Genomic DNA, 26,377 nt, shown 5'->3' with positions numbered 1-26,377 from the left:
TTGTTGCATTACAACCTGTAATTTAAATAGATTTTTATTTGTATTTCATGTAATGGACACACACAAAATAGTCCAAATTGGTGAAGTGAAGTTTCAAAAAATAGATGAAGCTGGATATAGACACACACACGCACGTTCACAGACACAAACACACACATGCAGTCAAGCAAGCATGCACACACGCACTCTCACATACACTCTTTGACACCTGTGTTATTACAATCTACTTAAATTTGTTTCTGAAGGTACATAATAGACTTCACTGCACATTATCATCAATTCATGAGCATTATGTTTTGTATTTACATCAGCAAAGCTGGATGAAAGTCAAAAACTACCAAGCGCCTGGTTACCAATCCATCTTCGTAATTGCCTCCTCATTCTGTCAATTAAAAGGTGAGAAAAAAAGTTAAGCTGACTAAATCACTTACAACACCACTTCCCATTAATTTTCAATGGAAGGAAAGAGAGAGCGGAGAGGGGGGACTAATTATCCTCTGCTGCAGAATTATCTCTGGGTCTTCCATTCCTGTGGTGGTACTCATGAGAGTCATTTTCATACAGTATGTAAAGTTGGCTTGATAGCTAGCTCTTTTAGCAGCTAATTTGAGTTAGCCTGCACTGCAGCTAGATGTTTTTTACATTTTCAAAATGTATTTACTTTACCTTTATTTAACTAGGCAAGTAAGTTATGAACAAATTCTTATTTTCAATGACAGCCTAGGAACAGTAGGTTTAACTGTCTGTCAGCTCGGGGATTTGAACTTGCAACCTTCCGGTTACTAGTCCAACGCTCAAACCACTAGGCTACCCTGCCGCCACTTACTTGAATAGGTTCTCCCAGCCATGGGGACGATTGGAAACAGGGCAGCAAAGTTTGTTATTCACCAGAGCGTTTTAGAGCATATTACTATTTAACTATTTACCCATTTAGAGCCACTCTGGGCGGCCTAAGCGGCACATGGCAATTTACCGTGTGCTAGTGAAAACGAGCTGTAAGACAGACTGTAAACAGTACAACAGTAGCTGAATATATATTCTCTGATCACAGTTTTGGCATTTTGTAGAATTGAAATAAGACCACTTTCTCTTGGTCACAGACTGACAAAATCACTTTGTGCTTAAAGCTGAAGTTGTAACAACTCTGCACAGATTTGAATGGTGTCTCTATGCAGCTCAGTGTCATCAGTTTTATGAAATAATGCCAATAGTGTACTGTCACTAAGTATGATCATAGTTATACCTGTTTTTCTCCCCAATTTTGTGGTGTCCAATTGGTAGTTACAGTCTTGTCTCATCGCTGCAACTCCCATACGGACTCGGTAGGTGCGATGGTCAAGAGCCGTGGGTCCTCTGAAACACAACCCAACCAAGCCGCACTGCTTCTTGACACAATGGCCACTTAACCCAGAAGCCAGCCGCACCAATGTGTCTGAGGAAACACCGTACACCTAGTGACCGTGTCAGCGTGCACTGCACCTGGCCTGCCACAGGAGTCGCTAGTGCGCGATGGGATGAGGACATCCCTGCCGGCCAAACACTTCTCTAACCTTGACGACGCTGGGCCAATTGTGCACCGCCCCGTGGGTCTCCCAGCCACAGCCGGCTGCAACAGAGCCTGGACTCAAACACAGAATCTAGAAGCTACCGCTGCGCACATCGGGAGGCCCCAGAATTGTGAAATCTTACAGTAAGTAGTTTATCATTTGATTGATTGTTACTATATTTAGAAAGCATTTCCGTCCTAGTAGGGAAAGAAATAGTGTAACGGCTCTCGTCAAAAGGAGTGGACCAAAGCGTAGCGTGGAAAGTGTTCATGATTTTTATTTTCGAAAAACACTCAAACAAAATAACAAAAGTGAAAATGAAAGCGTACAGTTCTGTCAGACACTAAACAGAAAACAACATCCCACAAAATCCAAAAGGAAAACGACAACTTATATATGATCCCCAATCAGAGACAATAAAATGCAAATTAATTACGTAAAAATCATACAATGTGATTTTCTGGATTTTTGTTTTAGATTATGTATATCAATATACACTGCTAAAAAAAATAATGGGAACACTAAAACAACACAATGTAACTCCAAGTCAATCACACTTCTGTGAAATCAAACTGTCTACTTAGGAAGCAACACTGATTGACAATAAATTTCACATGCTGTTGTGCAAATGGAATAGGCAACAGGTGGAAATTATAGGCAATTAGCAAGACACCCCCAATAAAGGAGTGGTTCTGCAGGTGGTGACCACAGACCACTTCTCAGTTCCTATGCTTCCTGGCTGATGTTTTGGTCACTTTTGAATGCTGGCGGTGCTTTCACTCTAGTGGTAGCATGAGACGGAGTCTACAACCCACACAAGTGGCTCAGATAGTGCAGCTCATCCAGGATGGCACATCAATGCGAGCTGTGGCAAGAAGGTTTGCTGTGTCTGTCAGCGTAGTGTCCAGAGCATGGAGGCGCTACCAGGAGACAGGCCAGTACATCAGGAGACGTGGAGGAGGCCATAAGAGGGCAACAACCCAGCAGCAGGACCGCTACCTCTGCCTTTGTGCAAGGAGGAGCAGGAGGAGCCCTACCAGAGCCCTGCAAAATTACCTCCTGCAGGCCACAAATGTGCATGTGTCTGCTCAAACGGTCAGAAACAGACTCCATGAGGGTGGTATGAGGGCCCGGCGTCCACAGGTGGGGGTTGTGCTTACAGCGCAACACCGTGCAGGACGTTTGGCATTTGCCAGAGAACACCAAGATTGGCAAATTCGCCACTGGCGCCCTGTGCTCTTCACAGATGAAAGCCAAAACAAACATGCCACATAATGCCACAACCAAAAATAACAATGCGTCTACATGGAGAGAGTCTCCTCAATGAATGGGGAGAAGGTGTATTTATCCCCCGGGACACACCCGAGTCTAGGTGTGTTCCATTTAGCTGACAACCCTCCCGGCTCCGCCCACCAACATCCTATTAAGAATAACCAGAGCAAAGAGCGAGAATTTGTCAGACAGATTGGGAGGGTTGTCACCAACATCAGTGTATGCAATGGAAGTGTTCAACACAATTCCCTTAAATTAAAACAATATTCCCCGAATCAGTTTTAGCAGAGAAGGGTAACACCGACTCTAAGACAAACGACTCAGAGGCACATGTTTCTCAGGATCTTCACTGACACTAGGTCGTTACTTCCGTAATAAAATCAAAATAATCTGGCTGGGGTTCTGTACAGAACTTTGATATATTAGCTGATATACGAAGGGCTATATAAATACATTTGATTTGATAGACGACTGAGGGTCTTCCAAATATTGAAAGTGTGTAAATAGTTACCCATGTTACCCATTGTCCTATCTGAATGTTTGTTTTATCTTGTTCATTTTAAAGATGATAATACAACAATAAAAAGGAAAAACATATGTTTTTTTTATTGTGTTATCTAAACCAGATCTATTGTGTTATATTCTCCTACATTCAATACACATTTACACAATCTTCAGAGTGTTTTCTTTCAAATGCTACCAAGAATATGCATATCCTTGGTTCTGTGCCTGAACTACAGGCTGTTAGATTTGGGTATGTCTTCAGGCGGAAATTGAAAAAAGTAGGGGGGTAGTAGCTCTAAGAGGTTACTGTTTCCCATGGCTGTTCAATAAACCATTAACAATTAATGAACATGCACCCGTGGAATGGTTGTTAAAACAGCAAACGGTAGGCAATTAAGGTCACAGTTATGAAAACTTAGGACACTAAAGAGACCTTTCTACTGACTCTGAAAACCACCAAAAGAAAGATGCACAGGGTCCCTGCTCATCTGTGTGAACGTGCCTTAGGGATGCTGCAAGGAGGTATGAGGACTGCAGATGTGGCCAGGGCAATAAATTGCAATGTCCTTACTGTGAGACACCTACGATAGTGCTACAGGGAGACAGGACGGACAGCTGATCATCCTCGCAGTGTGCAGACCATGTGTAACAACACTTGCACAGGATCGGTACATCCGAACACCTGCAGGACAGGTACAGGATGGCAACAACAACTGCCTGAGTTACACCAGGAACGCACAATCCCTCCATCAGTGCTCAGACTGTTCTCAGTAGGCTGAGAGAGGCTGGGCCGAGGGCTTTTAGGCCTGTTGTAAGGCAGGTCCTCACCAGACCTCACCGGAAAACAACATCGCATATGGGCACAAACCCACCATGGCTGGCCCAGACAGGACTGGCAAAAAGTGCTCTTCACTGACGAGTCATGATTTTTGATGGTCAGATTCACATTTGTTGTTGAAGGAATGAGTGTTACACCGAGGCCTGTACAGTAATTGATTTGGAGGTGGTGGGTCTGTCATGGTCTGGGTGTGTCACAGCATCATCGGACTGAGCGTTATAGTGAAGACATCCTCCTCCTTCGTGTTGTACCCTTCCTGCGGCCTCATCCTGACATGACCCTCCATGACAATGCTGGAGTGGGGTAACATCTCACAGCAAGAACTGGCAAATCTGATGCAGTCCATGATGGGGAGATGCACTGCAGAACTTATTGCAGCAGTTGATTTTGTTCTCTCTCTTTGTTCAGGGACACATTATTCCATTTCTGTCTGTGGAACTTGTTCAGTTTATGTCTCAGTTGTTGAATCTTGTTATGTTCATACAAATATTTTCACATGTTATTAAGTATGCTGGAAAAAACACAGTTGACAGTTAGAGGAAGTTTATTTTTTGGCTTATTAGTTTATAAGTTGTATAAGTAATGTAGTGTGCTATACAACAAATCTGGCAACGAGGAAGAAACCTGGTGATAAATCGTATGATCAAATGATTCCCATAGCACAATTGTCCCAGCATCGTCCGGGTTGGGCCAGTGTAGGCCGTCATTATAAATAAGAATTTGTACTTATCTGACTTGCCAAGTTAAATAAAGGTTTAAAAAAACAGTGGAGCTCAACAAATGGAAGGTAAAGCTACCACTCAGTCTACATCGTGAAAGGAAACTATCCACCATTGCTTGGACTCACATGGTTGCAAAAGAGTACAAACCTACAAGGGATATTGAGGAAACACACGGATGTGTTCAAAGGAGAACTTGGCAGTATGAAGGACATACAAGTTAAGCTGACCGTGAAACCAGACAGCAAGCCAAAATGCTTCAAAGCTAGATCTGTCCCATACGCCATAAAACCAAAAGTTAAAACTGAGCTAAACAGACTAGTTGAGATGGGAGTATTGGATCCAGTGAATGGGCTACACCTGTCATTCCAGTCATAAAAGATCGGATCACTCAGATTCTGTGGTGAGTTCAAAGTTACCATTAACCTAATCTTGATTGCTGAAAAATATCCACTACCCCTCATTGACGACCACTTTTCTGGTTTAACTGGAGGACAGAAATTCAGAAAGATAGGCCTGACATTAGTCTGTCTACAGATGCAATGTGGACCAAGAGGCACAATAACTGTTGACCATAGTGACTCAAAGGACTGTACAGGTGCCAGAGGCTTCCTTTTTGAATCACCTCCGCTCCGGCCTTGTTTCAGAGAGCTATGTCCAATGTTACCTCAATGTTCTACTCATCACCGGCAAAGACGAGCAAGAGCATCTGAGAAACTTGAACACTACACTACAGAAACTGGAGGAGCACACTCTGGGGGTCCGAAAGGACAAATGCACATTTTTACAGCCTTCTGTTGAGTACCTGGGCACATCATTGACAGTTCGGGGCTCCATAAGGCACCATCAAAGGTGAAGGCCATCGGGGAAGCTCCATCCCCACAGAACGTCAGTCAGCTGAGATCATTCTTAGGACTACTGCCGTACTACGTAAAGTTTGGGTCAAACCTTGCTAACATGTTAAACTTCTACAGAATTGGTGTCCCTATACCGGGGCAGTTGTTGCTAATGTGCGATAATATGACTAGAATAACATATGTATGTCTTATGTGCAGAAAGCTTACATTCTTGGTAATCTAATTGCACTGTCCAATTTACAGTAGATATTACAGTGAGAAAATACCAAGCTATTGTTTGGAGGAGCGTGCACAACATCAAAAATCTTTTGTCACGGCAACTGGTTTACATTCACCTCTGAAGGTAAATAATGTACTTGCCATTCAGTAATCTTGCTCTGATTTGTCATCCTGAGGGTTCTAGAGATAAAATTGTAGGATAGTTTGGTTTGATAAAATGAAATTTTATATTAAAATGTAGGAACTGGGTTCTACAGTTTGAGCCCCTGCTGTTTCTGGCTGCACACCCACATGGTCATCTAGATGTGTCAAGGTTAGTGTCTTTTCTGTAGGGTGTCACGTTCTGACCATTGTTTCTTTTGTGTTTTCCTTGTTTTAGTGTTGGTCAGGATGTGAGCTGGGTGGGCATTCTATGTTGTGTGTCTAGTTTGTCCGTTTCTATGTATGGCCTGATATGGTTCTCAATCAGAGGCAGATGTTAGTCATTGTCTCTGATTGGGAACCATATTTAGGTAGCTTGTTTTGTGTCTGGGTTTGTGGGTGGTTGTTTCCTTTCTTTGTGTTCTCTGCACCAGATAGGACTGTTTTGGGTTTTGCCACGTTTGTTGTTTTGTAATTGTGTTCATGTTTAGGTCCTTCTGTAGCTCAGTTGGTAGAGCATGGCGCTTGTAACGCCAGGGTAGTGGGTTCGATTCCCGGGACCACCCATACGTAGAATGTATGCACACATGACTGTAAGTCGCTTTGGATAAAAGCGTCTGCTAAATGGCATATATTATTATTATTATTATAGTTTCTCTTATTAAAAAACCATGAACTCTAACCACGCTGCATTTTGGTCCTCCTCTCCTTACCAGGAAGGAATCCGTTACATAGGGAAGCTAATGATCCATCATGTATGACCTTCCTGGGAGTGTGTAAATGTACATTTTGTATTACCATATCATGTTTGTATGTTCTCTATAGCTATGTACTTGAAAATGTATCAATTGACCAGTTCGGCACATCTGTCCAGACTTGATTCAAAATGTTGTGCAGTAATATAATGCTTCATTCGATCAGTTTTAAACTTTGCATACACACTGCTCTCATCTAGTGGCCAAAATCTAAATTGCACCTAAACTCCTATGTCATTTATGGCCTTTCTCTTGCATTTCAAAGATGATGGAGCAAAAAAATAAAATAGAAAACGCATGTTTTTTTGTTTGTATTATCTCTTACCAGATCTAATGTGTTATTCTCCTACATTAATTTCACATTTCCACAAACGTACAAGTGTTTCCCTTCAAAAGGTATCAAGAATATGCAAATCCTTGCTTCAGGTTCTGAACTACAGGCAGTTAGATTTGTGTATGTCATTTTAGGCAGAAATTGAAAAAATGGTCCGGTCCTTAAGAGGCCAGTCCATGAACTTTTGAACAATGCCAAACAGTGGAAGTGGACAGACAGATAGATGTGAGGAGTCCTTCAAGAAAGTGAAAACAGCCTTTACAGCCATTACAGTTGGCATGCGATGCATCGCCTTATGGCGTTGGTGCTGTTGTCTCACACATAATGCCATCAGGTGAAGAAAGGCCAATTGCTTTTGCATCACAGACTTTAAGTAAAACCGAGGGCAATTATGCAATTATGCACAGAGCATGAAGCACTCACCATTGTGTTTAAAGTAAATTTAATCAGTTTCTGTTTGGCCGACGATTCACACTGCTGATTGACCATAGACCCCTCACCTCCATCTTTGGTACCAACACCGGCATTCTGTCACTCGCAGCCAGCCGCATGCAGCGACAGGCATTACTGTTATCTGCTCATCAGCACGATATCAAGTACAGAAGGTCAGAGCAGCATTGCAATGCAGACGGCCTCTCAAGGCTTCTCTTACTTGTCACACACACTGAGCACTCCTAGGCTGAAATCTTCTACTTCAAGGAAGTGAAAAACACCCCAGTTATGTCTGTCCAAGTGAAAAGATTCACCCACACTGATCCAGTCATGTCTGAGGTCGTGGATATTGTCACTCGTGGAAAAGGAGGAGAGCTATTACCTATTAAGGTGAAACAAGCTCACAGTAAAGTCTGGATGCTTGCTATGGGGCTTTCGAGTCATCATACCGCCACACTGAGAAGACAGGTCCTTAAAGAACTCCATGCAGGGTACTGTGGCGTGGTGCAAATGAAGGCAATTGCACACAGCTACTATTGGTGGCCAGGTTTGGATGCAGCTATCAAAGATAAGGCCAAATCATGTTCTGCATGTCAAAAGATGAGAAACATACCTCATGACACTACACCCATGACACTTCCCAGATGAGCCTTGGCAGCAAGTCCACAGACTATGCAGGCCCACTCAAGGACTGTTTGTTCTGAGACGTAGTTGACGCACACAGCAAATGGCCTGACGTCAAGGTGATGAAGAGCACCTTAGCGGAGAGAACGATTGAAGTGCTACGGTCAATCTTCAGTTGCTTTGGATTGTCAATGCAATTTTCTTGCGATAATGTCCCCATCTGGCATCTGAAGAGTTCCAATCATTCATGGAAGCAAATGGATTTCAGCAAATCAATTCAGCGGCATATCTCCCTGCAACTAACGGCCTCGCTGAAAGATTTGTCCAGACGATGAAGCCAGCTTTAAAAACAACACTCAATAGGAGCCTAAACACCTTCCTGTTGACCTACACAAACACCCTCCATGCTACAACCAAAGTGGCACCCGCATCAGCCATGATGAAAAGACAGTTTCGCACGTGACTTGACCTCCTGGGGCCTCCAAAGAATACACAGGTTGTACAGACACAACAGAGAGTACAAGTAGAGAGACGGAGTGAAGCTGGAAAGAGAGTTCTTGCTCTGAATTACTGCAAAGGTCCAAAGTGGATACCAGCAACATTGGTCGCACAAACAGGGCCTGTGTCGTACACAGTTCACACACCGGAGAACATCATCTGGAGGAGACACATGAATTAACTGTTGCCAGGAACCAACCTCAGAGAAAGTGACAAACCAAGATCAGCTACTGGAGACATACCATGACTACGAGCCATCACCTGAACATCCACTGCAGCAACCTACAAATGTGGAAAGTGCTCCAGACGAAACCAACCAGAGTGCCTACTCAGGGTACTGTTGCACCCCAGCCTGGGCTTACACCATCACCACTCAGACTCAGAGACCATGTGACTGTAGACTGACCTGTACGTCATCATTACCCTGCAAGAGAAAGACAACCTCTTGAAAGGTTGAATATTTAGTTTAGACTAACCTCCGACATTGCGACAGAATACACCCCAGGATTAAGTCTGGGAACTGAGGCATTGTTGGGTATTGATATTCTAGTTTGTCCCTTTAGGGCACCTGTAACACCCATCTACTTATGTACATTTTAATGCTTGGAATGTTTTGTCCTGTGAAACGCATTAAACAATGCCCATGTTAGTTTCTACTCCCATCTCATGTCCTGTCCGTATAGTAGTTGTATAAGTAATACAGTGTGCTGTACAACAGAGTCTTCACTTTTTGTTTGTTAAAACCTTTTGGGGATAGGGCTGTTTACTGCCCCCTCTGGAGTAATTGCGTGCCCATAGTAAACATATTTTTTTTGGGTCAAAAGTTGCTAATATATGCAAATAAAACATATTATTGAATAGAAAACACTCTAAAGCTTCTAAAACCGTTTAAATTATGTCTGTATGTAAAGCAGAACTCTCAGGGCAGTCATTCTCCCAAACTCTCTCTAGTCATCAGAAAAGTTGGCCCAACTTTGACGTCATCGCCCCCACCCTTCCCAAGCACTTACAGGTCTGGGAACAGTCTCTTTGTCTTCAGCGCGATGTCTGCTTCCAATGGGGTTTCTCATTGTGAGAATCGCGCGCTCACGAGACTTTTGGCGGGCCGAAACCTTTCGGTCATGCGGAAAAAAAGGTCACTCTTATGCGCGCTCTGCTCCGGTCCTGTCTTTTTTCCAAGATCGATTATATAATGCATGCGTTTCTGTTCGTCCTCACGATTGCTGTACACCTTTATAACATGTTTAAGCTTGATTATGAACTTCATTTGACAAGTTTAGTCGACATATAATATGTAAGTTCGACGTTTTGGTGCGCATCCACTTGACTTTTGGCTACATTTCAACCCGAAATGTGTCGTGTTTGAGAACTGAAAGACACAGACTGCAAAACTAAACGCTGTTTTTGGTAAGTATAATTCCTTCCAGGTCTTCAGATGGAAGAAGAGCAAAGGTAAGGGAATATTTATGTGGTAAATTTGGGTTTCTGTGGACTCCAAGATAGAGGAGCCATAATGCTACTTTTTGAGCGCCGACTCATAGTATAGCCTAGTGAACGAAACCTGTAACGTTAAAAATAAATGTAACACAGCGATTGCATTCAGAAGAAGTGTATCTAACTATATATATGTAGAACATGCATATTTAGTCAAAGTTTATGATGTGTATTCCTTGTTAGCTGACGTTATCTGCCGGAGCTATCGTCATTTCTCAGGACATTTGAGTAGCATTTTTTGAACGATGCATCATTGTAAACAGAGATTTATGGATATATATAGCATATTATTGAAAAAAAAATGTACTGTGTAACATGTTATATTACTGTCATCTGATGAAGATTTCAAAAGGTTAGTGCATTATTTTTCTTTTAATCCTGCGTTTGTTGATTGCATATTTTTTTCAACTTGGCTATGCAAATTAGCTGTGTCTTCGGTGGTGGTTTGACATTAATATGTGCTATGTTTTCGCCGTAAAACATTTTAGAAATCTGACTTGCTGGGTAGATAAACAAGGTGTTTATCTTTCATTTGAGCCATTGGACTTGTTAATGTGTGGAGGTTAAATATTTTTAGGAATATTTTTGCGTTCCATGCGCCACCTTCCAGCTGAACGTGGGGGGGGTGTTCCCAAATTGGAACCCTAGTCCCCTTCTGGTTAATGTACGTGGCTATATACGATCAGGGATTGTGTCCTTCAATTGCTCTACCATAATCAGATCACACAGACCGTGGAAAGTCCTAACCACAGAGGTGGAACACCAGCGATTAAACTGTGAAGATAACTCTCGCGTAAACTCAACATGATTCGGTTTATCAGCCTTTTTTAAAAGTTTTAAATTGTTGGTCCTAAGCCTTAGGAATCAATTCGTCAATCTGTAACACAGTCATTTTAACCTTATCATAGCTGACACTGTCGTCTACACCAAGAGTTGAATATGCTTCCTGCGCTTTACCAGTCAACACACACTGCAACATTAGAAACTTCTTGCGGATCAGTGGGACGCTACCGTCCCACCTGGCCAACATCCGGTGAAATTCCAGAGCGCCAAATTCAAATTAAATTAATATAAATATTAAACTTTCATGAAATCACAAGTGCAATACATCAACATAAAGCTTCACTTGTTGTTAATCCAGCCACCATGTCAGATTTCAAAAAGGCTTTATGGCGAAAGCAAACCATGTGATTATTTGAGGACAGCGCCAGCACACAAATGCATAACAAATCATTTTTCAACCAGGGAGTTGCGACACGAAAATCAGAAATAGCTACATAATATACGCCTTACCGTTGAAGATCTTCTTCTGTTGGCACTCCAAAATGTCCTCGAAACATCACAAATTATGCTTTTGTTCGATAAATGTATTCTTTATATCCCCAAAATGTCAATTTATTTGGCTCGTTTGATTCAGAAATACATTGGTTCCAACTCGCCCAATATGACTAGAAAGTATCTAATAACTTACTTGTAAAACTTGGTCCAAACATTTCACACAACGTTCCTAATCCAATGTTATGTATCCTAAAATGTAAATAATCGATAAAATTAAAGACGGGATAAACTGTGTTCAATACCGGACGAAAACAAAGTGAAGCGCGTTCCGGGTCCAAAAGACTTGAGTCCCTTTGTGTGACAAATGGAAAGGAAAGGAATACTTATTCATTTCTCAAAGGAAAAACATCAACCAATTTCTAAAGATTGTTGACGTCTGCAAGCATATTTCTATTAAAAAGGGATTTACCATAGAAAACTAATGGAAAACGTTTTCCCTGGATGGATTGTTCTCAGGGTTTCGCCTGCCAAATCAGTTCTCACAGACATTATTCAAAAATCGTTTTAGAAACGTCAGAGTGGTTTCTATCCAAATCCACTAATAATATGCATATCCTCGCTTCTGGACCTGAGTTGCAGGCAGTTTACTTTGGGCACGCTTTTCATCCGGACGTGAAAATACTGCCCCCCAAGACCAAAGAGGTTTTAAGACAGAGAATTGTTATTGTCTTTACCGGTGAAAAATACCAAAGAACGCGCTCTCATTCACGCACTTGGAAACACTACAGCCAAAATGGGAGCTACCTAGAAAAACTACAACTTCTGGCTAATTTTTCCAAAAACCAGCCTGAAACTCTTTCTAAAGATGTTTGACATCTAGTGGAAGCCCTAGGAACTGCAATCAGGCACGATTTCGCCCTGTTATAAAAGCGCCAGCCATTGAAATCAGTGGTAGGATGAAAATATTTTTTAGGATGGTTTGTTCTCAGGGTTACACTTGCCATTTCAGTTCTGTTATACTCACCGACAATATGTTAACCGTTTAAAACACTTTAGAGTGTTTTCTATCAAAATCTACAGATTATATGCATATCCTAGCTTCTGGGCCTGAGTAGCAGGCAGTCTACTTTGGGCACACTTTTCATCCGGAGGTGAAAATACCACCCCCTATCCCAAAGAAGTTTTAAAGTGTGATCAGAATCAGGCCAAATATTAGTACCAACACCACGCTCAAACAACGAAAATAACGTCTCAGGTTCCTTTCGGCAGTAGCCATAAATTTCCAACAATATCAAATGTCTCCAGGGCATGACCGAGAGAGGAGCAACCCCGAGTACAATCAGGGTCACTTTTCCAAAGCAAACTCTCCCCTGAGAGCTTTCCTTCCCTAATCAGTTCTAGCCGCTCTTGTTGTAGCTTGATGAAAGCACGCTCCAAATCCTGTTTAAATTCTGATTCCTATTCATACTTAAATGGCTGCAGGGGCAGTATTGAGTAGCTTGGATGAAAGGTGCCCATATCAAACGGTCTGCTCCTCAGTCATAGTTGCTAATATTTACATAGTATTATTAGTATTGGATAGAAAACACTCTGAAGTTTCTAAAACTGTTTGAATGATGCCTGTGAGTATAGCAGAACCCATATTGGCAGGCAAAATCCTGAGTTGAAATCAAAACAGGAAGTCAGAAATCTGAGCTTGTCCCCAATGAAATCCCCTTGAGATACGAATGATGTTGCACTACCTAGGGGTTCCACTAGATGTCAACCATCAACAGAAATTATAATGAGGCTTCTATGTTGTTGTGAGAGTGAATGAGAGCAGAATATATCAACTGTCCATCAAGCAGCCATTTTGTGATCCCACTTTTTCCTCATGATAGTCACTTATGTTCCATGGCTCACAAAGACAAGATGGAAAACTCCGGTTGGAACTTTATTGAAGCTATATGTTAAAACCATCCTAATGATTGATTCTGTACTTAGTTTGAAATGTTTCTTCTTAACACGATCATGCTCTAGCTTAACACAATCATGCACCAGTTTAGCTTGTTCCAATGCTCACTCCCGAACCCGCTAATGCTCTAGTTTAGCTTGGTCCTGCTCTATTTGTAAAATAAGTAGTTATGTCTGCTGTTCAAAAGAAAGACTACTAAGTCTAATAGACGGAGTGGTCATTATAGTGAAATTGGGAGACAAAATACCCATGCCTAACGTATTCCAAACATGTCACTAAACCTAACAGGGAAAAAGAAAGGCTATAGCTCTGGGTAGAGTCTAAAATAGTATAAAATATATTTAGATTTGGTTAACACTTTGTTGGTTACTACATTAATCCACATGTGCTATTCCATAGTTGATTTCTTCACTATTATTCTACAATGTAGAAAACAGTAAAAATAAAGAGAAACCCCTGAATGAGTAGATATGCTGTATATATTTCCATTATTATAGTTTTTGGTGTAACATTTATTTATATATATTTTTTGCTTCCTCATGTGCCACCCACGGGCCTGGGCCCAGGGGATTCAGCCCCAGTAAGTCCCTGCATTAATCTGGCCCTGATGTTTACATGTGTATGTGTGTGCTCGTTGGTATATTTGTGTGTGCCTGTGTGTTGGTTTGAAGGCTACAGGACTATTCATAAATGGTGTAATTACAACAGTCCCTGTTATCCAGTGGGAGAGTAGCTAGTAGCTACATTAACTGTACATCACAGTACCATAGTTTAAACCAGTCCAAGCATGTGTCTGTATTATGCAGAATGCCTCACCTCTGTCTGTCTATGGCTCATACATATTAACGTATGCAGAATAGATGCTCCACAACTGGCCTTACTCTGCATCTCCCTGCATGGCTCTGCACTACAGAAGCATGTGGGTGTCACTTTACATTAAATACACTGCTTGGATAATTTCATCTGGTATGGGACCTGCAAATCACAATGTCCACTGAACATATTACCAGCTCGTCGGCTCACCTTTTTGAATTATTATATGCAAAATATGCACATAGATTTTGATGGAGCGAAAATTGTGCGTCTGCTAGATGAAGTGGGTGGTTTGGAGTAGTTTCGGATGGTGAAGTTGGAGTTTGAATCTGTAGTGTTGACTAAGGGCATTGGATTGGGTTAGTTAGATGTTCTTCAAACCTAAACTTCTATTTTTCAATCTCTCTCTCTCTTTGCTGTTCTTGTAATGTTTTGTTTTTGTTGACATTGTCAACTCAAGCATACATTGGTAACTTTTTTCTCTCTATTTTGGCATGGTAAATAGAGGCCATGAGTAACTTAGTCATAAAGAATGACCCTGATTGGCCTATAAGTGATGCTGTTATAAGCAGTCTCACCTAAACCCTCATATCTGCCACCCCATTTGACCTAGCGACTTGAAACTGTGTATGGAGGCTGACGAGGGGTGGGCGGCTCATAGTAATGATCAGAATGGAGTAAATGGAATGGAAACCTCCAGCCTACCACGAGCTCGCCCTCCCCAATTAAGGTGCCACCAACCTCCTGTGGTAGGCGCCTTTCCTAATACTGAACACATTTGCGTGAAGGACCCATATTTTCCTCCACCTTGGACATTTTTGAAAAACCTTCAATCAATTCTTCCCATGAACCATAATATCACCAAATTCGGGATGTACTGTAGGCCCATGGTAGAGCTCTTACATAGTTTGAGAAAAGTCAAGGGATTGGTTACGAGATGACTGAGTTGTTGATGCATCAGGAACTCCGATTTTACGTGTCAATTTAAATCCTTTGAAAATCCACTACAATCCACTACAAAAAGTTATATCAGGCTTACTAGCCAGCGACAGTGTCTGAGGCTTAGCAAGACTGCTTCTAGACTCGGGAGCTCATGGGGGCTTCAGGAGCCAGTGGGTAAGATAATTCCACCTTGATGGCATAGCTCATCTGGGACTCATCAATGTGAACTGGACATGACACAATGTCTTAAGCATGTTGAACAGAAGGAAGACAACAACAGAGGACTTCCCACTGGGCACACAATGATATTTCAACGTGGACATGTGAGTAATTTCGGGGTTGAGACATTGATCAATGAGATTTCAACCTTTATTCACCTACTCAAAAAGACAGGCAGAGGTTTGTTGAATTCCATAATGTGTTAAGACTCTGCATTTAACCATCTAAAAGTCAAATGGAAAACTGTCAGATTTATGCTTCATTTGTCATCTAAATGTGTTATCACTGCACTTTCAACCATTTAAAAGCACAAGACAGTTCAAATGGGAAAACAATGTCAGTGTCACGTTCTGACATTAGTTATTTTATTATGACTTTGTTTTAGTATGGTCAGGGTGTGAGTTGGGTGGGTTGTCTATGTTCTGTTTTCTATGTTGTGTTTGCGTTTGGCCTTGTATGGTTCTCAATCAGAGGCAGGTGTCGTTAGTTGTCTCTGATTGAGAATCATACTTAGGTAGCCTTTTGTGTTTCATGGGTGTTTATTTTCTGTGTGTTCCACACGGAACTGTTTCGGTTTGTTATTTCACGTTTCGTTTGTTTTGTTTCAGTGTTCGCTTGTTTAAATAAAGAGCATGAACTCGTACCACGCTGCGCATTGGTCCTCCGATCCTTACTACCTCTCCTCGTCAACCGTTACAGTCAGATATTTTGTATTTATACAACCATTTAATGTTATCACTGGGCTTCATCTAACAGCACATATAAATAACCTGAATTGTAGTTGAGATTAAATTAAAAGTACATAGTGCAAGGGATCAAAGCTGTTTGCGATTCTGTCGATATATCTTGAACATGCACACTTTCTATGATTACATAATATGACTTTATTAGTTACAACATCTTCAAAATGTGGCTATGGATGAGTTACTCATTTTAAAGTAGAATAACAACTGTAACATTAGTTAGTAGGATAGGCTTAATAACTTTAGGCTATTTACTGTTTTACAAAAGTCATACTGAATTGTGTTAAGCTGACAACACAATCAAATATCAACAATAAAAGGAGATGTGTTTAATGCTTGGATATTTTCATTTTGGCCACTGGCTAAATCCTATTCAAAGTTAAGTTAAATGCATTTTAAATAAAGTTGTATTTTATTTAGTCATTAAAACTAGTTTTTCAACCACTCCACACATTTCTTGTTAACAAACTATTGTTTCGGCAAGTCGATTAGGACATCTACTTTGTGCATGACACAAGTAAATTTTCCAACAAAGTTTACATACACTAAGTTGACTGTGCCTTTAAACAGTTTAGAAAATTAGAGAAAATTATGTCATGGCTTTAGAAGCTTCTGATGGGCTAATTGGCATCATTTGAGTCATTTGGAGGTGTACCTGTGGATATATTTCAAGGCCTACCTTCAAACTCAGTGCCTCTTTGCTTGACATCATGGGAAAATCAAAAGAAATCAGCCCAAAAATTGTAGACCTCCACAAGCCTGGTTCTGTTATGCAGGTGAGTGAGGACCCAAAAGCGACTTAACAGAAACAGAGTTTATTCAAGTCCAAACAGAAAATAACAAATCCTGAATCCTTAACAGGAACTGTCCAAATGGGGAATAACAGAAATCCTCTAGTCTGTAGAGGGGAATAACAGGATAAGCGGCCACAGATTGCAGGTCGCTTCGAGTAGGCGCAGGCCGTAGCTGACAGAGACACCTGCTCACACGTAGCATCTGATGAAGGCAAAAACACGACAGGACGGAACAAGTACACAGCGAACAGCAAACAAGGATCCGACAAGGACAGAAGCAGAAACAGAGAGAGAAATAGAGACTTAATCAGAGGGCAAAATAGGGGACAGGTGTGAAAGAGTAAACGAGGTCGTTAGGAGAATGAGGAACAGCTGGGAGCAGGAACGGAACGAAAGAGAGAGAGGGATAGAGAGAGAGGGAAAGAAACCTAATAAGACCAGCAGGGGGAAACGAATAGAAGAGAAATCACAGGGACAAGACATGACAATATATGACAAAACATGACAGGTTCATCCTTGGGAGCAATTTCCAAACGTCTGAAGTTACCATGTTCATCTGTATGAACAATAGTACGCAAGTATAAACACCCTGGGACCACGCAGCCATCATTCCGCTCAGGAAGGAGACAGGTTCTGTCTCCTAGAGATGAACGTACTTTGGTGCGAAAAGTGCAAATCAATCCCAGAACAGCAGCAAATGAACTTGTGAAGATGCTGGAGGAAACCGGTACAAAAGTATCTATATCCACAGTAAAATGAGTCCTATATCGACATAACCTGAAAGGATGCTCAGCAATGAAGAAGCCACTGCTCCAAATCTGCCACGAAATAGTCAGACTACGGTTTGCAACTGCAAATGGGGACAAAGATTGCACTTTTCGGAGAAATGGTCTCTGGTCTGATGAAAAAAAAATATAACTGTTTGGCCATAATGACCATAGTTACAGTGGGGCAAAAAAGTATTTAGTCAGCCACCAATTGTGCAAGTTCCCCCACTTAAAAATATTAGAGAGGCCTGTAATTTTCATCATAAGTACACTTCAACAAAATGAGAAAAAAATCCAGAAAATCACATTGTAGGATTTTTTATGAATTTATTTGCGAATTATGGTGGAAAATAAGTTTGGTCACCTACAAACAAGCAAGATCTTTGTCTCTCGCAGACCTGTAACTTCTTCTTTAAGAGTTACCTCTGTCCTCCACTCGTTACCTGTATTAATGGCACCTGTTTGAACTTGTTATCAGTATAAAATACACCTGTCCACAACCTCAAACAGTCACACTCCAAACTCCACTATGGCCAAGACCAAAGAGCTGTCAAATTGAAACCAGAAACAAAATTGTAGATGTGCACCAGGCTGGGAAGACTGAATCTGCAATAGGTAAGCAGCTTGGTTTGAAAAAATCAACTGTGGGAGCAATTATCAAGAAATGGAAGACACACAAGACCACTGATAATCTCCCTCGATCTGGGGCTCCACGCAAGATCTCACCCCGTGGGGTCAAAATGATCACAAGAACGGTGAGCAAAAATCCCAAAGCCACACGGGGGGACTTAGTGAATGACGTGCAGAGAGCTGGGACCAAAGTAACAAAGCCTACCATCAGTAACACACTACGCCGCCAGGGACTCAAATCCTGCAGTGCCAGACGTGTCCCCCTGCTTAAACCAGTACATGTCCAGGCCAGTCTGAAGTTTGCTAGAGAGTATTTGGATGATCCAGAAAAAGATTGTGAGAATGTCATATGGTCAGATGAAACCAAAATAGAACTTCTTGGTAAAAACTCAACTCGTCGTGTTAGGAGGACAAAGAATGCTGAGTTGCATCCAAAGAACACCATACCTACTGTGAAGCATGGGGGTGGAAACATCATGCTTTGGGGCTGTTTTTCTGTAAAGGGACTAGGATGACTGAAGCGTGTAAAGGAAAGAATGAATGGCCATGCATCGTGAGATTTTGAGTGAAAACCTCCTTCCATCAGCAAGGGCATTGAAGATTAAATGTGGCTGGGTCTTTCAGCATGACAATGATCCCAAACACACCGCCCGGGCAACGAAGGAGTGGCTTCGTAAGAAGCATTTCAAGGTCATGGAGTGGCCTAGCCAGTCTCCAGATCTCAACCCCGTAGAAAATCTTTGGAGGGAGTTGAACGTCCGTTTTGCCCAGCAACAGCCCCAAAACATCACTGCTCTAGAGGAGATCTGCATGGAGGATTGGGCCAAAATGCCAGCAACAGTGTGTGAAAACTTTGTGAAGGCTTACTATCATTGCCAACAAATGGTATTTAACAAAGTATTGAGATACACTTTTGTTATTGAACAAATACTTATTTTCCACCATAATTTGCAAATAAATTCATAAAAAAATCCTACAATGTGATTTTCTGTTTTTTTTCTCATTTTGTCCATCATAGTTGAAGTGTACCTATGATGAAAATTACAGGCCTCTCATCTTTTTAAGCGGGAGAACATGCACAATTGGTGGCTGACTAAATACTTTTTTGCCCCACTGTATGTTAGGTGGAAAAAGGGGGAGGTTTGCAAGCCGAAGAACACCATCCCAACCGTGAAGCACGGGGATGGCAGCATCATGTTGTGGGGGTGCTTTGCTGCAGGGGGGACTGGTGCTCTTCACTAAATAGATGGCATCATGAGGCAGGAAAATTATGTGGATACATTGAAGCAACATCTCAAGACATCAGTCATGAAGTTAAAGCTTGGTCGCAAATGGATCTTCCAAATGGACAATAACCCCAAGCATACTTCCGAAGTTGTGGCATAATGGCTTAAGGACAACAAAGTCAAGGTATTTTGGAGTGGGCATCACAAAGCTCTTACCACAATCCTATAGAATTTTGGGGGGGCAGAACTGAAAAACTGTGTGTGATCAAGGAGGCCTACAAACCTGACTCAGTTACACCAGCTTTGTCAGGAGGAAAAGGGCCAAAATTCAACCAATTTATTTTGGGAAGCTTGTGGAAGGCTGACCCAAGTTAAACAATTTAAAGGCAATGCTACCATAACTCAAAAATGAGTTATGTAAACTTCTAACCCACTGGGAATGTTATGAAATAAATAAATGCTGAAATGAATCATTCTCTCTACTATTATTCTGACATTTCACGTTCTTAAAATAAAGTGTGATCGTAACTGACCTAAAACAGGGAATTTTTACTTGGATTAAATGTCAGGAATTATGAAAAACTGAGATAAAGCTAAGGTGTATGTAAACTTTCGACTTCAAATGTACATGTACAACACCAGGCCAAACACCTCAGCTTTCAATGTCCAGAATTCCAAGTATGGACAGCCCTGCCAGTTCATGCAGAGAGAAATTGGCAACGTCCTCAATGCGCCACATCTGAGGGTAGGAGATCACACAGCCTTCCAAGAATTTGCTTTCTCCGTCCAATCCTGTTAGGCATGCTGTGGACATTGGAAGGTGACCAGGGTGTTGAGTTCAAGTGTGGTTCACATGGACAGGTTGCTGGGTTTTTGAAAGAAAATCAGTTTTTTTGTACATTTAAAAAACATCAAATTGATCAGAAATACAGTGTAGTCATTGTTAATGTTGTAAATGACTACTGTAGCTTGAAACGGCTGATTTTTAATGGAATATCTACATAGGCATACAGAGGCCCATTTTCAACAACCATCTCTCCTCTGGTCCAATGGCACATTGTGTTAGCTAATCCAAGTTTATAATTTTAAAAGGCGAATTGATCATTAGAAAACAATTTTGCAATTATGTTAGCACAGCTGAAAACTGTCATGCTGATTATAGAACCAATAAAACTGGCCTTCTTTTGACTAGTTGAGTATCTGGAGCATCAGCATTTGTGAGTTCGATTACAGGCTCAAAATGACCAGAATCAAAGACCTTTCTTTTGAAACTCAGTTTTTTGAAAGAGTTTTTACTTGTTCTGAGAAATTAAGGCTATTTCATGCGAGAAATGTCCAAGCAACTGAAGATCTCGTACAATGCTGTGTACTACTCCCTTCACAGAACAACACAAACTGTCTTCAACCAGAGTAGAAAGAGGAGTGGGAGGCTCCTGTGCACAACTGAGCAAGAGGACAAGTACATTTGAGTGTCTAGTTTGAGAAACAGACACCTCGCAAGTCCTCCACTGGCAGCTTCATTAAATAGTATCCGCAAAACGCCAGTCTTAATGTCAACATGGAGCAGGCGACTCCGGGATGCTGGCCTTCTACTTTTACTGAATGGCAATTAGGTACTTTTTTCACCACAGTGTTCATGTCCTGAGTTCAAGCAGCTGTCAAGGGAAAAGGTTAGGGAGTGGATCTCAGTTCAAGGTCGCTGCTGGAAGTGTGCGAGGAAAATCCCCAAAGGACTGCACCCTCAACAAACCATGCAACACCTGCAAGGAGTTACACCTCATATTGCTACATGGGGTGATACCACTCGTCTTTATGGTCATTACCTCATCCTATAGTGACAGGGGGGTCAGAGCCTCACAGTGTTGTTCTGATGGATGGCAAACCATACACCTTCCTCCAATTGCCATTTAGGTACACCATCCTCCTCTAGAACTGCCATCCATGGTGCTTTATTGGGCAGCAGAGCCACTTGCCTTCATCATCCTCCTACCTGACCCGGACCCAGTCACTCCCAACTTCCTCTTTATCGACAGCTTTCTGCCCCAAGCTTTCTATGCTGACAGTGTTCTCGTTGGTCAAGGCGCCATAGCCAAATCATGGCTGACCATATCTGGGAAAACTTCAACCCCACCTCAGACCAGTGGCCTGTCTGATTCTCTTCCCAGAGGTCAAGGATGACCCAAATTAAACCAGGCCACTTAGGACTAAGAGCAAAACCAGAAGAGACAGCTTATGGAGCAAATGCTCATTTTTCTTATATATTTTAGTAAACTGTCCCTTTTACTGCAGGCAACCTCTGATGCAAAGTGATCTCAATGTACCAATCCTCAATGGTGCGGCCCATATTAGAGGCTTTTGAGAAATAGAGACCTCTATACATCTCTATGCTTTGAGTGCACCTGCAATCAATTTCACTTGTTAAATACCTGTGTTCCTTTGTCTTTCAGTTCAGTGGCAAATAATCCATGCCTTGGAAGAACTCTCCAGCATTTATCCCTTTTATTTACTTTATCTCTGTGTCCAATATCCAACGTGCATAACCCAACATATTGTAAAAGTTTTTCCTTTTGTTTTGTGTCAGTCAATCTTCATCTAAAGATGCACTGTTGGAAATAGTAGTAGAATGTTTGTATGGATAGTAATATTGGATATACCTTGAAATTAATATATTTTATAAACGCTTTGGAGGGAATTTATGGTTTAAGAATTATAAGTTATATGCAATATGATTGTGTGAATTTATTTTGTAATAAAAAATGTAAAGAATTGACCTTTATTTAACCAGGTAGGCCAGTTGAGAACAAGTTCTCAATTACAACTGTAGTAGCCTGCTCATATTCCTTATTTCACAGCTGTCACAAATAATTGCCTCTATTTAGTTTTAACATATTTTTGGGGGGGCAAGTTTTTTAAAAATATATATTTTTTTTATCTGGACGTGGTCCAATTTCTACAACTCAGAGCAGTTTGTCTCATCCAAATCAAGAAATCCTAAGTACAACTGTGCTCCCATTTGCCCATGTTTTAAAAAAATACTTTGAATGATAAAATGTTGTGATACTATCAAACCATCCTGTGGGATAAGCACATTCATATTTTTTTATTTAACCTTTATTTAGCTAAAAAAGTTAACCTTTGTTATGTTGCAGTAGAAAATCGGTCACCTCTCACCATTAAACATGCTATGATGTGTTTGTTTGGTTCATCTGAACTTTGACCTTTGCTAACAGTGTGTCAGGTGGGCCCAGCATACCTGTGCCCTTGGTTGGAGTGCTCTCTGAGACACTGCAGCAGGCAGCGACCGGGAGTAAAGAGAAACACTCGAGGAAAAGACAAATTCATCAGAAATTAGGTGTGTTGTTTCACTCATGCTTTCAGGCAGTTTTACTTCCCCCCTTGCATGGTCCTTCCTCCCTTCTTCTACCCTGACGACCTGAATGGGTGTAGAGGAGACGGAGTCATTCACCCATCTGCTCAAGACTCTGTAGCGCTCCAGGGGACTGGGTTTCTTGTCTATCCCTATTGTCACGCCTTGGTCATTGTATTTTGTGTTTTTGTTATATGTTTGGGTAGGCCAGGGTGTGACATGGGTTTATATGTTGTTTTCGTATTGAGGTTTGTATTATTTGGGATCACAGCTGATTAGGGGTGTTGTTAGTCTTGGCTGCCTGAGGCGATTCTCAATCAGAGTCAGGTGCTTATCGTTGTCTCTGATTGGGAACCGTATTTAGGCAGCCTGAGTTTCGCTTTGTATTTCGTGGGTGATTGTATCTATCTCTGTGTTGTAGTCACCAGATAGGCTGTAATTAGTTTCACGTTCCGTTCTGTTGTTTTTGTATTTAATTTAAGTTATTTCATGTACCGCGTTTTTCATTCATTAAAGTCATGAGTAACCAACACGCTGCATTTCGGTCCGACTCTCTTCTTTCAACAGACGAACGACGTTACACCTATACTGAAATAATCACAACGATAAAGGTTGTTATGTGTTGTGTTCACACTTACACTTAACACTTAGGAGCTACCTGTAAACATATTGCATTGGAAACAATCAACCCACCAATAACCAAAAATGAAGGAAAGGGATTCAAGGCATATTATGTCTCATATTCACTTTCCAAAAGTGTCTTCTACTGTCACTGAAAAATTTGACTGTAAAACACCATAGCATTTCCATTAATAAAGAGAAGCTCCAAAGTATGTCTCTGGCAAAACCTAACCATATGTCCACAAATTGTATCTCCAAATAAATCAATCTCCACCCTATGTCTGCTCAATATAGCTCACGTCAATGAGAGGGAGGCAAGGAGGCTACCAATTGGAGTTGATGTCTCGATGAGAGGAGAATCAACTAGAAGATACTCTGCTTAAAGTCGTTCCTACCGCTACATGCTGTGCTTTTATTAAACCACCATCAGTGCCTTATGCATTATTAAGAGCTGTTGTGTAGCTATAGACCACCAAGCCATTAGCGTGCATGTGTGTACATGTGTGCATATAAGTCTGTGTGCATATGAGTGTGTTTGTGCATGTGTGTCTATTAGATTATCAACCCATTATCCAGAGAACCTCGGAAATGCATCCAGGAGTACAAAACACTCAAAAATATCTTCTCTCCCTGCTCTTACAAGACCCATGCAGGCAGTATTTCCTCTTTTTGAGTTGAGAAGTTAAATGTGTCAATCAAGCCACCTCTGATTTTTTTTCAACAGCCTCAACACACTCCAATAACGCACAAAGACAAATTTGTTAGGATAATATATAGATGAAATATCAAAGTATTTATCGGCCGGAGAGTTACGGCCATTCGTTTTACTGCATGGCCCTTGCTATCGGGAAGATGTATGAATGTGTGAGCTTTTAAACGAATCAAGCGACAGAGTTAATTTGGAAGAAAGACCTCTCAAGTGCTGGAAAACAGATATCAGTCTCCACTAGTAAAGACCACAATTGAATGGTTGTGTGCATTTGTCAGTCTCAATCTCACTCTCCACTTAATCAGTGTTCTTCACAAAGAAACAGACAGAGTAGCTGTATAAGGCTATTAAATAGTTTATTTAATCTATCTAGCTAACTAAATAGTTTATATTGTAACAAAAGTAAATTGAATATGTAGTAAGATTGCTACGACGCAAAACTGTTAGCTACTACAGCTTCCTATTCCACTAACTGAACCCCATCAGTATAAAGCAGAACACAGTATGAAGCTCACTGTTTGAACACCAAATCGTTGATTCATCAAATCAAAGACCCTCCACTGGTGCAAATCTACACAACGGCTCACTCTCCCCTCTCTATAGGCTTCAGCCCTGTTCATTAGCCAGATACAACAACCACCAGAAAGCCAGAGAGGAGGTAGCTGGATACAAGAGAGGCTTGTGGGGGAAGGAAGAGGGGGAGAAACTCCGGAGGATGGAGATCCAGCCAGCTGGTCACCAGTAGCAGATAGAGATCCATGTAACCCCCACCCATCCTCCCCACCTCCTTCCCAAGAGGGACATCTAAACCTAGCTCCATTTTCCTGATTACCCATGGGACCGAGCCACAGCTCCAAATGTTGGATAGAAGGGATGGGGAGGGATAAGGAAGGATGGGAAGGACGGCTCACAGGCGCAGGAGGTACAACTGAGTTTGGAAAAAAAGCCTGATTAAAAGTTTTAAACGACCTCGGAAGAGAATCAGGGGAATCTGTTGGGGATTATGTAGTCCATTTTAGATAGCGCCATCTACTGGAGTTTTGATGATTGTCTTTGATACATGAAGGTTTCTCAATCACACTGTCTAGTCTCAACAAGGACCTTGCTATTAGAGGGCTTTGGGTAAAAGCTAGATGCAGCCTACAAAGAACTCTCTCTCTCTTTGTGTCAACTGATTATTTAAGGACCCAACAAAGAGTATGTTTGACTGGATAATTTATTTGTTTCGAGAGGCTGTTTAATTATAGATGGATTGATTGTCAATTTGACAGATTGATTGACTGACTGACTTGACATCAACTGATCGATTGCTGTGGTTTCACCGACAACACATTTGACTAACTGGATGTTGGCATTAGTAACTAACTGACTGATTGATTAGCTGACTGAGGATCAATGTTGCATCGGTCGACTCACCATCTTTTCCTCTCCTGTCCAGGGTGGCCTTGGCTAGGCCGGCGGAGCAGTATAAGAAGCCGTCCATGAAAGACGGCGCATCAGACGGAGAACTGGTCTCTGAGGTCAACTCCAGCTTGGGGAAATCAACACAGAGACATGGAGAAAGACAGTGAGTCTATACTGTAAGTGCAACATCACACAGACTCAACATAGATGAACATTAAGACCGTGAGTATATGTACTACCAGCCAAAAGTTTGGACACACCTACTAATTCCAGGTTTTCTTTATTTTTACTATTTTCTACATTGTAGCATAATAGTGAAGACATCAAAACTATGAAATAACACATATGGAATCATATAGTAACCAAAAACGTGTTAAACATATCAAAATATATTTATATTTGAGATTTTTCAATCAGTAGCCACCCTTTGCCTTGATGACAGCTTTGCATGCGCTTCGCATTGTCTCAAACAGCTTCATGAGGTAGTCACTTGGAATGCATTTCAAATAACAAGTGTGCCTTGTTAAAAGTTCATTTCTGCAATTTCTTTCCCTCTTAACCTGTGTTTGAGCCAATCAGTTGTGTTGTGACAAGGTAGGGGTGGTAAACATAAGTTAGCCCTATATTGTAAAAGTCCAAGTCCATATTATGGCAAGAACAACTCAAATAAGCAAAG

The sequence above is a fragment of the Oncorhynchus gorbuscha genome, linkage group LG21 (genome assembly GCF_021184085.1).
Source record: "Oncorhynchus gorbuscha isolate QuinsamMale2020 ecotype Even-year linkage group LG21, OgorEven_v1.0, whole genome shotgun sequence".
NCBI lineage: Eukaryota > Metazoa > Chordata > Actinopteri > Salmoniformes > Salmonidae > Oncorhynchus > Oncorhynchus gorbuscha.
Note: the sequence above shows the minus strand (reverse complement) of the source record.